This window comes from Bactrocera neohumeralis, chromosome 6 (assembly GCF_024586455.1).
Source record: "Bactrocera neohumeralis isolate Rockhampton chromosome 6, APGP_CSIRO_Bneo_wtdbg2-racon-allhic-juicebox.fasta_v2, whole genome shotgun sequence".
Classification (NCBI taxonomy): domain Eukaryota; kingdom Metazoa; phylum Arthropoda; class Insecta; order Diptera; family Tephritidae; genus Bactrocera; species Bactrocera neohumeralis.
In genome coordinates, this window is record NC_065923.1 from 20,603,112 (window position 1) to 20,616,503 (window position 13,392).

A 13,392-nucleotide genomic window follows, 5' to 3' on the forward strand; every position below is an offset into this window, starting at 1 on the left:
AATTTTTTTCAATTTGAAAATTTTTTTCAATTTGAAAATTTTTTCAATCCCGTATCTAGAAGAACCTCCAGAAAAAGCTGTCTGGCGGTGAGAAAGATTTTTCTGATTAGCATAAGCTCAATAAATAAATACAGGTAAGATCGAAGGCCCTAAGCAAAACTCTGATTTTTGATAAATTGACGGATTTTCGATCGTTTTTTGTGAAAAAGTTTACACTTCAGATTGGCTTAAAAATCAATATTATTTACAAAATTCTATTCCTTCGACCATGACCTAACAAATGTGTATAACTTAAATAATGTTTCTCTCATATATTTTAACAAATGTTTGATGATATTTTTACCAGACATCACTCAAGTCTAAGACTCTTAAAGGGGAATGTGATTAGGACCCACTCCATTATTCTCATAAAACTTGATAATTTGTTGTGTAATTATATCCCGATTGTTTAAATTAGACTTATTTTTAACAATGAAATGAGTTGTGATAATTATAGCATGTGCCAATCATAGCTACTCTCCATACTGTCTTCAATATGAATAAGTACTCGAGATAACAAATTAAATTATTTTATTTTTGCTGTTGCTGTTTCGATGGGGTTGGACCAAAGGGAGAGGGGTGTCAGATGTGTGGGGTTAGCAGGTCATGCAAATAGGTGGCTAGTGTCATGCGCGAGATCATTGCACGGTGGACATATGTTTGATATGTCAGGATCTATTCTGGATAAGTAGGAGTTTAACCTGCTACAGTATCCAGAACGAAGCTGCGCTAAGGTCACTCGTGTTTCTCACGGCAACTCAACATCTTCGTCAGCAATGGGTGGCGGTTTGACCCCAAGTACGCCTTTCACTGAGAGAGAGAGAGTCGGTGAAAGTGTTAATGGCGGTCAGTGCATGCCTGAAGTTAGTTGCGCCCGAAGTCTGATCGGCGTATTGTTTTTAGTTGAAGGATCTCTTGATACTCCTACGAGGCGGTTCGGCTCCAAGCAGTTGACTGCAATGATGATTTATGAGAAATCACCCCAGCAGAAACTGCTTGGAGAGGAGCTCATTATGCCCCTTAACTAGGCGCATACGGGCCTCACTATGCAAGTGTTCGATGGGAGACATCAAGAGGCATCCTGTCGTAGTTCGGAGTGCAGTGTTCTGATATGATTGCAGCTTCCTCGTCTGCATTTCACTGCATCCAAGCAACTATATTGGTACAGCGTAGTTAAGAACCGGCCGGCCGATTGCCTTGTATGTTGCCGAAAACGTTTCCTTGTCTTTTTAAGGTCAAGTCCGTACTTTTGAGTCTGAAAAATTACGAAAATAGGGTTTGAAGCGCGATTTAACAGCTGTCAAAAGATGTGAAATCACATAAATCGACACCGACGGGGGCACTCATTTGCGAATGGCCTTCGGATCAAATGCAATGACTGCATAAATGGTTTACGCCAGTGGTTTGCTATCATGAGTCTAGAGCTGGCGGAGCAATAAACAGAAGTCTTGCTCATAATCTCCAGGAAAATTGAAGAAAAGGTATGGCTCACCATAGGAGAGCGTGAGGATATTTCATAGCCACAATTGAAGTACCCTGGTGTAATACAGGGTTTGTCCGGAAAGTAATAGGACTGATTTTCTTCCGCCCCGACTGTACTTCGGAGCGTACGTGCACCGATAGGATTCGGTAGAGGGCATTCCTAGCTAACGAACAAACGGCTGGTCAGTTGTCTCCGAGCACCTGGAGAGTCAGCACAAAGATTTTCGCGCAACGTGTTTCTGTGAGTGGTGCAAACCGAAAATGCTGCTATCGGTAGAGCATAGGTACGAGATTAAATTCTGTGTGAAACTCGGTAAATCTGCGACAGAGACGTTTGATAAGATCAAGCAGGCTTACCCAGATATTGCTTTAGCAAGAAGTGGTGTGTTTCGGTGGCACCACATCTTTTTGGAGGGCCGGGAAGAGGTCGCTGATGAAGACCGTACTGGGAGATCTGCGACTTCGACAAACACCGACAATGTGACTCGTGTACGCAATGTTTTGAACTCAGACGAACGACTAAGTATTCGTTCAATTGCCCGGATGTTAAATTTATCAATATCTGTGGTTTATGACATTGCGACGGAGCACTTGAATATGCGCAAAGTGTGCGCGGATATGGTCCCAAAAGTGTTTACTGACGACCAGAAATTGCGGCGAGAGGAAGGGTGCCAAGAAAATTTGAATATGTATGAAAGTGACCTCAATTTTTGAACAACGTAATCACAGATGACGAGTCATGGATCTTTGAGTATGACCCCGCGACAAAGAGGCAATCTTTCCGATGAAAGGCAAGCATTTTGAGATGACAGAGGGGGATCCAAGCAGCATGTACCTCGGCTCTCAAGGCTATTCCGGAGTATGCGTTCCATGATGCCTTCAATGCTTAGAAATCGGGCCTGCGGCGCTGCAATGACGCAGAAGGAGCCTATTTGGAAAGTGGTTAAAGAATTGTAACGATTGGTTCAATAAATTTTCTTAAATCGACTCAGTCCTATTTTTTTCCGGACAAACTCTGTAGTAGGCTGAAGACTCAAATTCAAGGAGAACTTGAAAAATACGACATTTAAAAAAAAAAATAACATCTATAATGCTTTATCTTGAATTATATAAGAGTTTTATCAAAAGTCGCTGCTGAGGTACTAGCCAGAATGGCGTCGATTGACATCCAGAGAGACGAATTCGTGTGAATATACAACTTATCAGAGACGTCTACCGCAGCAAAAAAAGGGAGGAGAGAATCAAAAGCATCACAATGTGGCTGCAATGGTAACAAACTTCATCCAAAGGACGGTGGACCCACAGACTGATTCCGACATACATTCATGGATAGATAGACAACATGGGGACCTGGATTTTCATCTGACCCAAATACTTAGTGGTCATGGGTGCTTTAGAAGCTGCCTATACAAATGTCGTCATGACTTTTTTTATGTCCATATTGTCCGGTGTGTACAGCGTGTATTGAAGACTCTGAACACGACTCTATCATTGCCCTCGGTTTTCAAGTATAAGGAAAAGCTGAAAACCACTCTTGGAGGTAGTCCCTCGGTTGAAAATTTGACTGCACTTATGAGCAAGTTCACTGACAGCTTTCCATATTACAGAGATGGAAAGCTGTCAGTGAAGCTGCAACTCTAATTATGATTAATTGAGACATTTAAAAGAGATTAGGCGTCAGTTAGTCCGTACAATAGAGGAAACTTAAATATCTTCTACTCTCCCATGAAGCACTTCTTAGTCCAGTGGTGCCGTGGGGACACTTGAGATAGAAATAGGTTAGGTTTAGCGGATTAAAGTGCCGCACTCCGGCTTTCGGTGCTTCCAACTATTAAAAACAAAAACAAAAAATACATAAGCAGGCACTTATTGCTTAAACAGTTCTACGAATGTGATAATACAATTTTGATTAATTAAAAATAACGATGAATGGTTTTGAAAATTATTTAGCTGCGAAATTGATGCAAGAATATAGCGGTGATTCACATGATTTCATATATAGCGTGTACTAAATATTAAACTTTCTCATTTCTTTCGATTTGATTTTTTAATCAAGTAAACTTTTATCAATTGTATTCAACGGCAGTATATTTATATACACTTCCTTCTTTACCTGACTCACTTTATCTTCGCAGACAACACTTCAATATCTATTGAAATTTGTTGTTGTTGAAATCATTTATATATATAGAATATAACTATTATACACAATCATTATTCTACTTAGTTAGCGTCAATTTGAAATTTCATAGTGAATAATATTTCATTACTGCTATTAGTTCCAAGTGTTAAACAAATAAAAATATTGAAATAGTGGTAAATATGGGTATATAGACAAATATCCACAAGTATGTCTGTGTTAGCTTTCATAAAAAATAAGAAAATCATTTTATATACTCAAGCCTTCTGGGGGTACCTTAAACACTTTCACTTAGTTTTATTAGAGTGGGGTTATCAGTTGTTACTTTAAAAGACAGAAAACCCTTGAATATATACTACACATACAATCACTTAAATATTTACATACATACATCTTTTATTTCAGGGATTTACTTCAATCCTACATCCATATTCTGCCTAATAAAGATAAAAATTAGTCGCACTTTCACTTGATAATCTCGTTGCTTAGGAGATGCTATAAAATAGAGATATATAGTATAAATATAATAGCATCACAGTCACACTTTATTTTAAAATTAATTATACTTGTATATGTATGTACTATTATAAAGCCCTAGGGGTGCTGACCGTGTGCAATAAAGTACCGCAGACACGCGACACAGTAACGCCGAGTGCTGAGGCTTTATCACAGCATTATTTGAGTCAACAAAAATGCGCCGAAAATAGCAAGCAGTCTCCAGGGCGAAACGATCACGTATTAATACGACTTTTTTCATCGTTCAAACGAGTGGAATAAACTGTCTTTCGAGCTGAAAGTTTTAAGTTTGAGTGCATCGATTGATCTGTGACTTAATTAGCGGCGCCGTTCAACAATCATTTAATGGACAGATAAAGGTTAGATAAATAAATGAGGATTGCACCACAACCGAAAATCTATTGTGCCCTCTCCTAAACCACAACGACTCACTTAGCCCCAGCACTTTGATAAATTCTAATATACTAGGTGTTATTGAGACGATGTGATCCCTAACGGACACATTCATCTGCTCGCAAAAGTATAATAAAACTTCACACTCAAAATTCATTATTCATTCCAAACACTTTATAAGCTGAAAACTTCTAGGAAATGTTACTAGGGATAGTATAGGAATACCTTTAAAAAACGATGATTTGGGGATGGTGAGCTTCAACAGAATGTAAATTTTATATAATACGAGTATAAAAAAACTCCCATGCAGACTAAAAGCCCCGAGGATAAGAAGATGAAACTTAACTAGACAACTTTAAAAAATGTTAAATTTATTTATTATTCTTTGTGATATGACTTTTTCGGATATCAAGAGTAATGCAGTCAGAGCCAGAGCTAACAGTTTAAGAGCCTTGTTGGCTGGGATGTTCTAAACACGGAGGTTTGGAACGACACATAAAAAGATATTTCTTAAAGATAATCCTACGTTATGTATAAAATCAGATATTCATTGATCTCTGTTAGATTCTTGGACGAACTTTTCCTCCTCTTCATGGTATTTGCTTTGATGTTATTCCGCCGATGGATATTATAAAGTCTTAAAAAGTTTCTTAAAGTTTGGTATAGATTCTATAAGGAAGTATATGTGGTATAAAGAGGTTGGAGTCATGCGTAGAAATTCACGCAAGTGCGGAAAGTTCTCTGAGCGCCATTCACTTGGAAGTGGCCAGAAACGATTTTTTTACACACAGCTCAAGCGGGTCACGATTTAGTCCAAGTATCCTCTAGGTAAACAAAGAACATCCGATTGAAGCCGAGCTAAAGTAAGAAGGCGAACCATTACTCTCAAGGGTTGTGGGCTGGTTTTGGGGCCCGCCACGTAAAAAACACTACCAATGAAAAGAAGAACACCACGTCGGACGCAACAGCGAATATCGCATTCGATGGAACGATGAGCTGTACGAGATATACGACGACATTGACATAGTTCAGCGAATTAAAAGACAGGGGCTACGCTGGCTAGGTCATGTCATCCGTATGGATGAAAACACTCCAGCTCTGAAAGTATTCGACGAAGTACCCGCCGGGGGAAGCAAAGGAAAAGGAAGAACTCCACTCCGTTGGAAAGACCAGGTGGAGAAGGAGCTGGCTTCGCTTGTATTCTCCAATTGGCGCTATATTGCGAAAAGAAGAAACGACTGGCGCCCTGTTGTTAACTCGGCTATCAACGCACAGCGGTGTCTACGCCAGTAAAAAAGATCCATAGATATGTGGTATAAGAAAAATATAATTTTATGTGGCCGGGACACAGATCGAACTCATTTCATTTGAGACATCTAAAAAGTATTAAAGTCTATTAGTTACCATTTGTTTTGATTGACAGTCGTTCCTTTATTTATGATCCATCTCCTATATGTATAGGGTCTACCAACCTGAATGACCTGAAATTAAAATGAAATGAAACACTCAAATTTGTCTGGGCCGTTTCTCGAAATTAACTAGTCATGTTTAGGGTGCTGCATCGTCTTGTTGATCGATCGATCTAGAGATCGTCCACGTCGATTTCATCAAATACCGGGGAAAAAAAGTCGGTCAACATCGAGCTATAACGCTAGCTTTCGATGGTAGCGACATTTTCGATCTCATAGCCGCAAGAGTTGGTGAATTTGCGTAATAATCTTAGACAATTTCCAAGCGATGTATCAAAGAAAATATGATATGGTAAAATTACTAATCTTACAGAACTCACTGACAAAATATGACTCAAATCCGTAAACAAACATGGTCGCCACGTGCTGTCAAAATCACGTCATCCTTACTGGTAGATGCTGTACATGGATACAGGAACAAACATAGCAACTAGTTAACAGTAATCAAAATTCTCAGCTATATTTGAAGATTTGATCCAGCCAGCTGTGGTAGCATACTTGGTGGGTAATAAATCGTGATTCGTTCCATTTTGCTACCCGATTCGTGAAGACTTATCACACCGCATCTCCTATCGTGGTTCTGTTATGTTTTGTTCGTGAATGTTTTGTTTAGCTTCGTATTTCGTCAGCGTATTGCAGGACAATTTTTTTAACACATGACCACGATGTAGTGTTTGAAGAATATCCTTATCATCTACTCATTGAACTCTAAAATTTTTGTAACTCTTTTGCATAATCCACAATATATTTTGCATAATCTTATCGCACGTGCTAAACATATCCGCCCTGAGAGCACGAAACAATTTAATTAAAGAAACTGTATCACATGCAACGCTTTAGTGAAAATTCATGACGTCCATTCCCGTTAATCCTTCTCTGTATGCCTAGCTTATTTGCCACATTGCGCGCACACATACAAACATACACGCGGAGTTATAAAGTAATTAGGCGCGAAAACAGTGAAAGGTGAATCTAAATTTAGACCGCAGAATAAAGAATCGCTGAGGTGGTAGTGAGTACACATGCCGGATGCTTACGCCACAGCATTATTGTTTTTAATGCAAACGTAGAATTTGTGTAATTAACACGACAAATATGGGCATCATGCAAAGTATAAACAACAACAAAATATGAAAAATATTGCTACGCTTAAACTGAAGTGCCGATGCGCCTATCGCCTTAATAACTGTTATGATAGGGTGGGTTCACAGGCGGCAGTAAAAAGACGGTCTTTATGAATAATTTTAAGAAGCACTCATCCCTGTTTTAGATTAGTTCTAATCAACAAATATTCGGCAAAATTCCGAAATTTTTTGAGTTGATTTTTATACTCTTGTAACATGTTGCTACAGAGTATAATAGTTTTGTTCACCTAACAGTTGTTTGTATCGCCTAAAATTAGAATTATATATTATATATCATATACAAAAGACGAGTTTAATCCCAAAAAATCTTGAAAAAACAGGCGTGGCTCCGCCCACTTAAGACAAAATATCCAAATTCGCTCAGAACACAACCCTTAGGTACCCTATTCTTCTCTTCTTAATTGACGTAGACACCGCTTACGCGATTATAGCCGAGTTAACAACAGCGCGCCAGTCGTTTCTTCTTTTCGCTACGTGGCGCCAATTGGATATTCCAAGCGAAGCCAGGTCCTTCTCCTCTTGGTCCTTCCAACGGAGTGGAGGTCTTCCTCTTCCTCTGCTTCCCCCGGCGGGTACGGCGTCCAATACTTTCAGAGCTGGAGTGTTTTCGTCCATCCGGACAACATGACCTAGCCAGAACTATGTCAATGTCGTCGTATATCTCGTACAGCTCATCGTTCCATCGAATGCGATACTCGCCGTGGCCAATGCGCAAAGGACCATAAATCTTTCGCAGAACCTTTCTCTCGAAAACTCGTAACGTCGACTCATCGGTTGCTGTCATCGTCCTAGCCTCTGCACCATATAGCAGAACGGGAATGATGAGGGACTTGTAGATTTTGGTCTTTGTTCGACGAGAGAGGACTTTATTCTTCATTTGCCTGCTCATTCCAAAGTGTCAACTTTTGGCAAGAGTTATTTTGGGTTGAATTTCAAGGCTGACTGACAAGGTTATGACTGTCAACAGTGATATGCGAGCCAAATCTCGAATGTGACGACTGTTTGTTTGATAACAGGAGACATTTCTTCTTGTCCTCGTTCAAAACCAGACCCATTCGTTTCGCTTCCTTATCCAGTCTAGAGAAAGCAGAATTAACGGTGCGGTTGTTCAGCAGTTCTACACACTTATAGAAGATCTTAACTTCTCCAACAATATATTGAAGAAGACACACGATAGGGAGTCTCCTGGTCTGAAACCTCGTTAAATTGGTATCGAACGGCTCGTAGAAGTCCTTCCCGATCCTGACGGAGCTTTTGTGGGCTTCAGTATTTTACACAGTACTCTCGATAAGACCTTATATGTGATATTAGGGAGGCTTATCCCACGGTAATCGACGCAGATTGTGGGGTTTCGTGGATTGGGCAGAGCACACTTATGTTCCAATTGTCGGGCATACTTTCATCCGTCCAAATTCTTATTCTACAAAGAAGCTGATGCATGCTCCTTATCAGTTCCGCTTCATTCATTCAGCTGCCGTATTTGAATAGCTCATCATAAGCGGACAATAGAACATCTACGAACCCCCCTGTATATTTGGGGATATTTTTCTTTTATTAGCAACAACAAAATGTTCGGTATTAATAAACACAGCGCTCGCTAATGAATTTCCTTTATTCATGTATGATAGTTTTAAACAAATATTGACATTAATTACTCGATATACATAAACTCTATGTGCGTAGGTTTGCACCTATGCCAGAAATCTAGAAACTAGAATTGCTATATGCAGAATAAAACAAACCAACAACATTATTGTTTACCAATGATTTGTTCTACTGTGTACTCGTACTTATTGTGTGTGCGTAGTATCTATGAGACTATCCAATTGTGTACCTCTTGGGTCGGCTACCATTACGTATGACATCGGACATATTAAATCCTAGTGCTTGCTTACGTATGTAGGTGCTATCTCCGCACATAAATATATTTAGTACATATACACATAAATGGTTAAGAGGCATTAAAAATGATGATTAATTAATGAGTAAAAAAATATGGTCCACACTTTCAGTTATATGGCTATGACGTTAGTGGTCTCAAAATACAATTTTAAAGTTTGTAAATAAATTTTGGAACCTCTTTTGTTTATCTTGCTAAAAATTACGTAGGTTGCCCTTTGTATTTTGGGATTTGACAACTCTAGGGTTGTTATCTGGCAACTCACAACTTTATCGTAAAATTTGACATTTTTTTTGTTATACATACTTAGAACCTTTTGACATAAGAGCGTTCTTCGTATTGTTTACAGTAACTTAAAATATTCATCTCAGTGATAAAATGGAATTAAATCGCGAACACGTGATTAATTTTTACAACTTTCGACGTGAATTAACTCAACAACAGTGCATCGATTAAATTAATTTAATTTTTGGCGAGAAAGCTCCATCAAGGACCAGTATTTATTTATGGTATGGTGAATTCGATAGAGGTCGTAGGTCACTCCAAGGGGAATTTCGTTGAGGTCGTTCAAAATCAGTTGTTGTTCTGGAAACTATTGTTGCTGTGCACAAAATGATATTGCGAGACAAGTGACATATCGTCAGATTGGGACATTAGTGGGACCAGTATACAAAATGCATTCCAAAGTAAACTGGACTTTTTGAATCTGGCGCCCCTGGTGGCGCCATCTATATGTCGACTGGTGCGTTAGAATCTGCTATCTTTATCGACTGTAAAGTGAGAATTTTATGACATTTCATCCATTCGAAGTGAATAACTTTTTAAGAGTCAGTATGTTTGTGTTATCTGTGCGAAGTCCCCTAGCAGAGTGCACGAGTGGTTTCAACGTTTTCAAAGTGGTCGTGAGGACATAAGTGACGATCAACATGTGAGCCAATCAAAATCCGTGATCACCAAAAATTCCATCGAAACTGTGCGAGAATTCATCAAAAATCAGCCGATATCATCATTGAAATTCATGGAAATGGAATTGAACATCTCCAAAACATCGGTTTATCGCATTTTGATTGAATATTTGGGCTTACGAAAGGTGTGTGCACGGTTTGTTCCGCACAAATTGACTGACGACCAAAAATTGCTCAGAGTCCAACATTCAAAGGACACCTTGTGACCGATTATTTGACCACAAATCACATTTTAACCATTGACCACTCCCCGTATTCACCTGATATGGCACCGTGCAAAATGCATTTTCCCACGAAAGGAAAGCTTTACACAGACGTAGAGGCCATTCAAAAGGCTTGCACCGGCATACTGGCGGCCATACCGGCCAACGAGCTAAAAACTCGTTCGACATGCTTTTGGACCGTGCAAAAAGCTGTATTGAAGCAGAAGGAGACTATTTTGAATAAAATAAATTGATTTTGCTGAAAAACCATTTGTTCTGTTTTTTTTTTTTTTCAAAGTCCTGTTTACTTTGGAATACACATTCAATATTGCATGAAAATTTGACTGTAAAAACAATTTGTTCATGTTGGTTCGCACACAACTAGTCAATCGCTCAAAAAAAGGCTCGTGTCCATCGGTCGAGAGAAATGTTATTATACGATAGTGATGTTTCGAAACACGTCTCTGACATCTTGGCAACTGATGAATCGTGGATTAACGCGTATGAGCCCGATAGAGAAGGTGCAATCTTCAGCTGCGGTCGTACGCCAATAATATTGATATGTATCATTGGCCTCAACAACCGCGCCGTTAGTTCCGCTTTCTCCAGGTTAGACAAAGAAGCGAAAAAATGGGTCTGGTAGTGAACGGGGGCAAACGAAATATCACCTGTCAGCAAACAAACAGTCGTCACACTCGCGACTTGGCTCTCATGTCACTATTGACAGTCATAACTTCGAAGCCGTAGATAATGTCGTCTATCTTGAAACCAGCATTAACACCAACAACAATGTCAGACTCGAAATTTAACGCAGAATAACTCTTACCAACAGGTGCTACTTTAGACGATCATCTCCGTCTTGCTATATGGTGCAGAGCCATGGACGATGACATCATCGGAGGAATCGGCCTTAGAAGTGTTCGGGAGAAAAGTTTTGCGAAAGAGTTAGGATTTGTACGAGATATACGCGACATTGACATAGTTCCACGAACCGAGAAACTAGGACTGCGCTGGTTAGGTTTTGTTGTCCGGACGGAAAAGAACACTCCAGCTTTGAAGGTTTTCGATTCAGTACCCGCCGGCGAAAGCAGCATACCTCAACTCCTTTGGAAAGAGCAGGTGGAGAAGGACAACAACAAGAAAACATTTTATAGATATTAATTAAGAATATTTAAAAAAACAATAAAGCGATTTTCCATGATTAATATTTGAATTTGTTCTCTAAACTAAAAACGTAAAAAGCAATCCTCGTATAACTTTTTATATAGGTCATTACTATTTGGTTACTAAAATAAGTATGTTCGGACGGAACAAGAAAGTAAGAAATGGTGGACTTAGATCATTGTATTCGATGAATAGGCAATTGTAAGCCAATTTTCGTTAGGTGATATATCTTATTTGTATCCGGTATTTTTTTCCATATGCATGGATCCAAAATATTACCCTGTTTGAAGTATATCTGATTCTAGTTCATATAGACTCTTAATAAATTTCACTAAAGGAAAGAGAGCTCTGGCACGTCAAGCTTAGCCTGGCAAATAATTAAAACGATGAGCTGAGTTGAATCTACATCGCTTTTTCAGACAACTTTAACCTCACAACATGGATGGTAATCGAAATTATCTATCAAGACTCCTCTAACTAGAGAAAGGCGGAAGTTTCCAATGAAGAACTTATTTTCAGATCTGATAGGTTAAACTATGTAAGCAGAGCATTGCGGTCACATAAATATTGACAGTTAACTAGCGCTCACTGAACTCTCGCAAGAGGACAATGGAACTACCAACTGCTCCCAATCCGGTAATGATGAGGCAAGAGTGATCTTAATTACAAGCAAATCATCTTGCAGCAACTCACAACTTGCAGTCGTAAAATCATAACCGTTAACTATCAAACACTTGCACTTTATTAGATGTTTTCGGAAGCCAAGAATTATGCAGCCAGAGCCATAGTTTGTAGTTAAATAAGTTTTAAGGACCTTGTTGGCTTGAAAATTCTGAACCCCTCAGAAAAAAATGTTAATATCTCTGTGGGAACTCTAATTTTTATAAACAAAATTAAGCATTTATTTGTTAATGAGAGTATAAACAATTTTATAACCATAGATTACTGATTGAATTCCTCAGATTTGTGATGTCTATGATTGATGAATGTTATTGGGCATACAATAAACAGTAATTTCAATAATTTCCATTGGCATATTTGTACTTTAAAGTGCTATGGTGAAATTGAGCTTATCAATTGTTATAAATGATAAGAGTCTAAATATTTTCAAACATACACACAAACTATTTATATCCGATTTGTTAATCAGTTCCTCCCACTTCAAACGGCACACTTACTCAATTGAAGTGTTCTTATATTTAATTAGCAATAACTTTAATTGACTGTCTAAACTTAATTGCTTGAATTAAGATTGATACCTTGGGATTTTTCTAATGCGTACATTAACGGTATTTACTTAAACTCATGGTAATAATGGTAAACTAATATACATACACAACATATATATGTACATACATATGTATAATACTGAAACCTGGGAAACCAGCCAACAAAGGGGAATCTTATCGTCCGATAACTCTCCTCTCCCCAGTAGTGAAGACACTTGAGGCCTTGCTACTCCCGACATTCACTCACCACCTGAGCCTAGCAAGCCACCAGCATGGATTCCGAAAAGTGCACAGCACCACCACAGCACTTTGCATCATAAACGCTCAGATAGTTCGTGGCCTCAACCAGAAACCACCCTGCGAGAGAACGATCTTCGTAGCGTTGGACTTGTCAAAAGCTTTTGACACAGTCAACCACACAACGCTATCGCAGGACATTGAGAAAACCACGCTTCCTCCAGAGTTAAAGATGTGGACCATGAGCTACTTGAACGGTCGTCAATTATCCGTACTATTTCGAGGTGAAAAATCCAAACTGAGAAGAATTAATCAAGGGGTTCCGCAGAGTGGTGTTCTCTCCCCGCTACTGTTTAATTTTTACATCTCCAAACTCCCGCAGCCACCAGAGGAAGTTTCCATAACCTCGTACGCAGCTTATGCTCCCATTTAAGGAGCATAATGAACTCCTCTCCAAGCAGTTCCTGCTGGGATGTTTGCGTAGAAAGAACTTTCGACAGGTATTGACCG

At 39.0% G+C, this 13,392-nt stretch overlaps 1 long non-coding RNA gene across 2 annotated transcripts in view; it reads right to left on the reverse strand.

The window, feature by feature from the left end:
* Positions 1 to 13,392, reverse strand: part of LOC126762209 (uncharacterized) — a 200,662-nt gene that overhangs the window by 157,003 nt on the left and 30,267 nt on the right. The gene's annotated exons all lie outside the window — the stretch shown is intronic.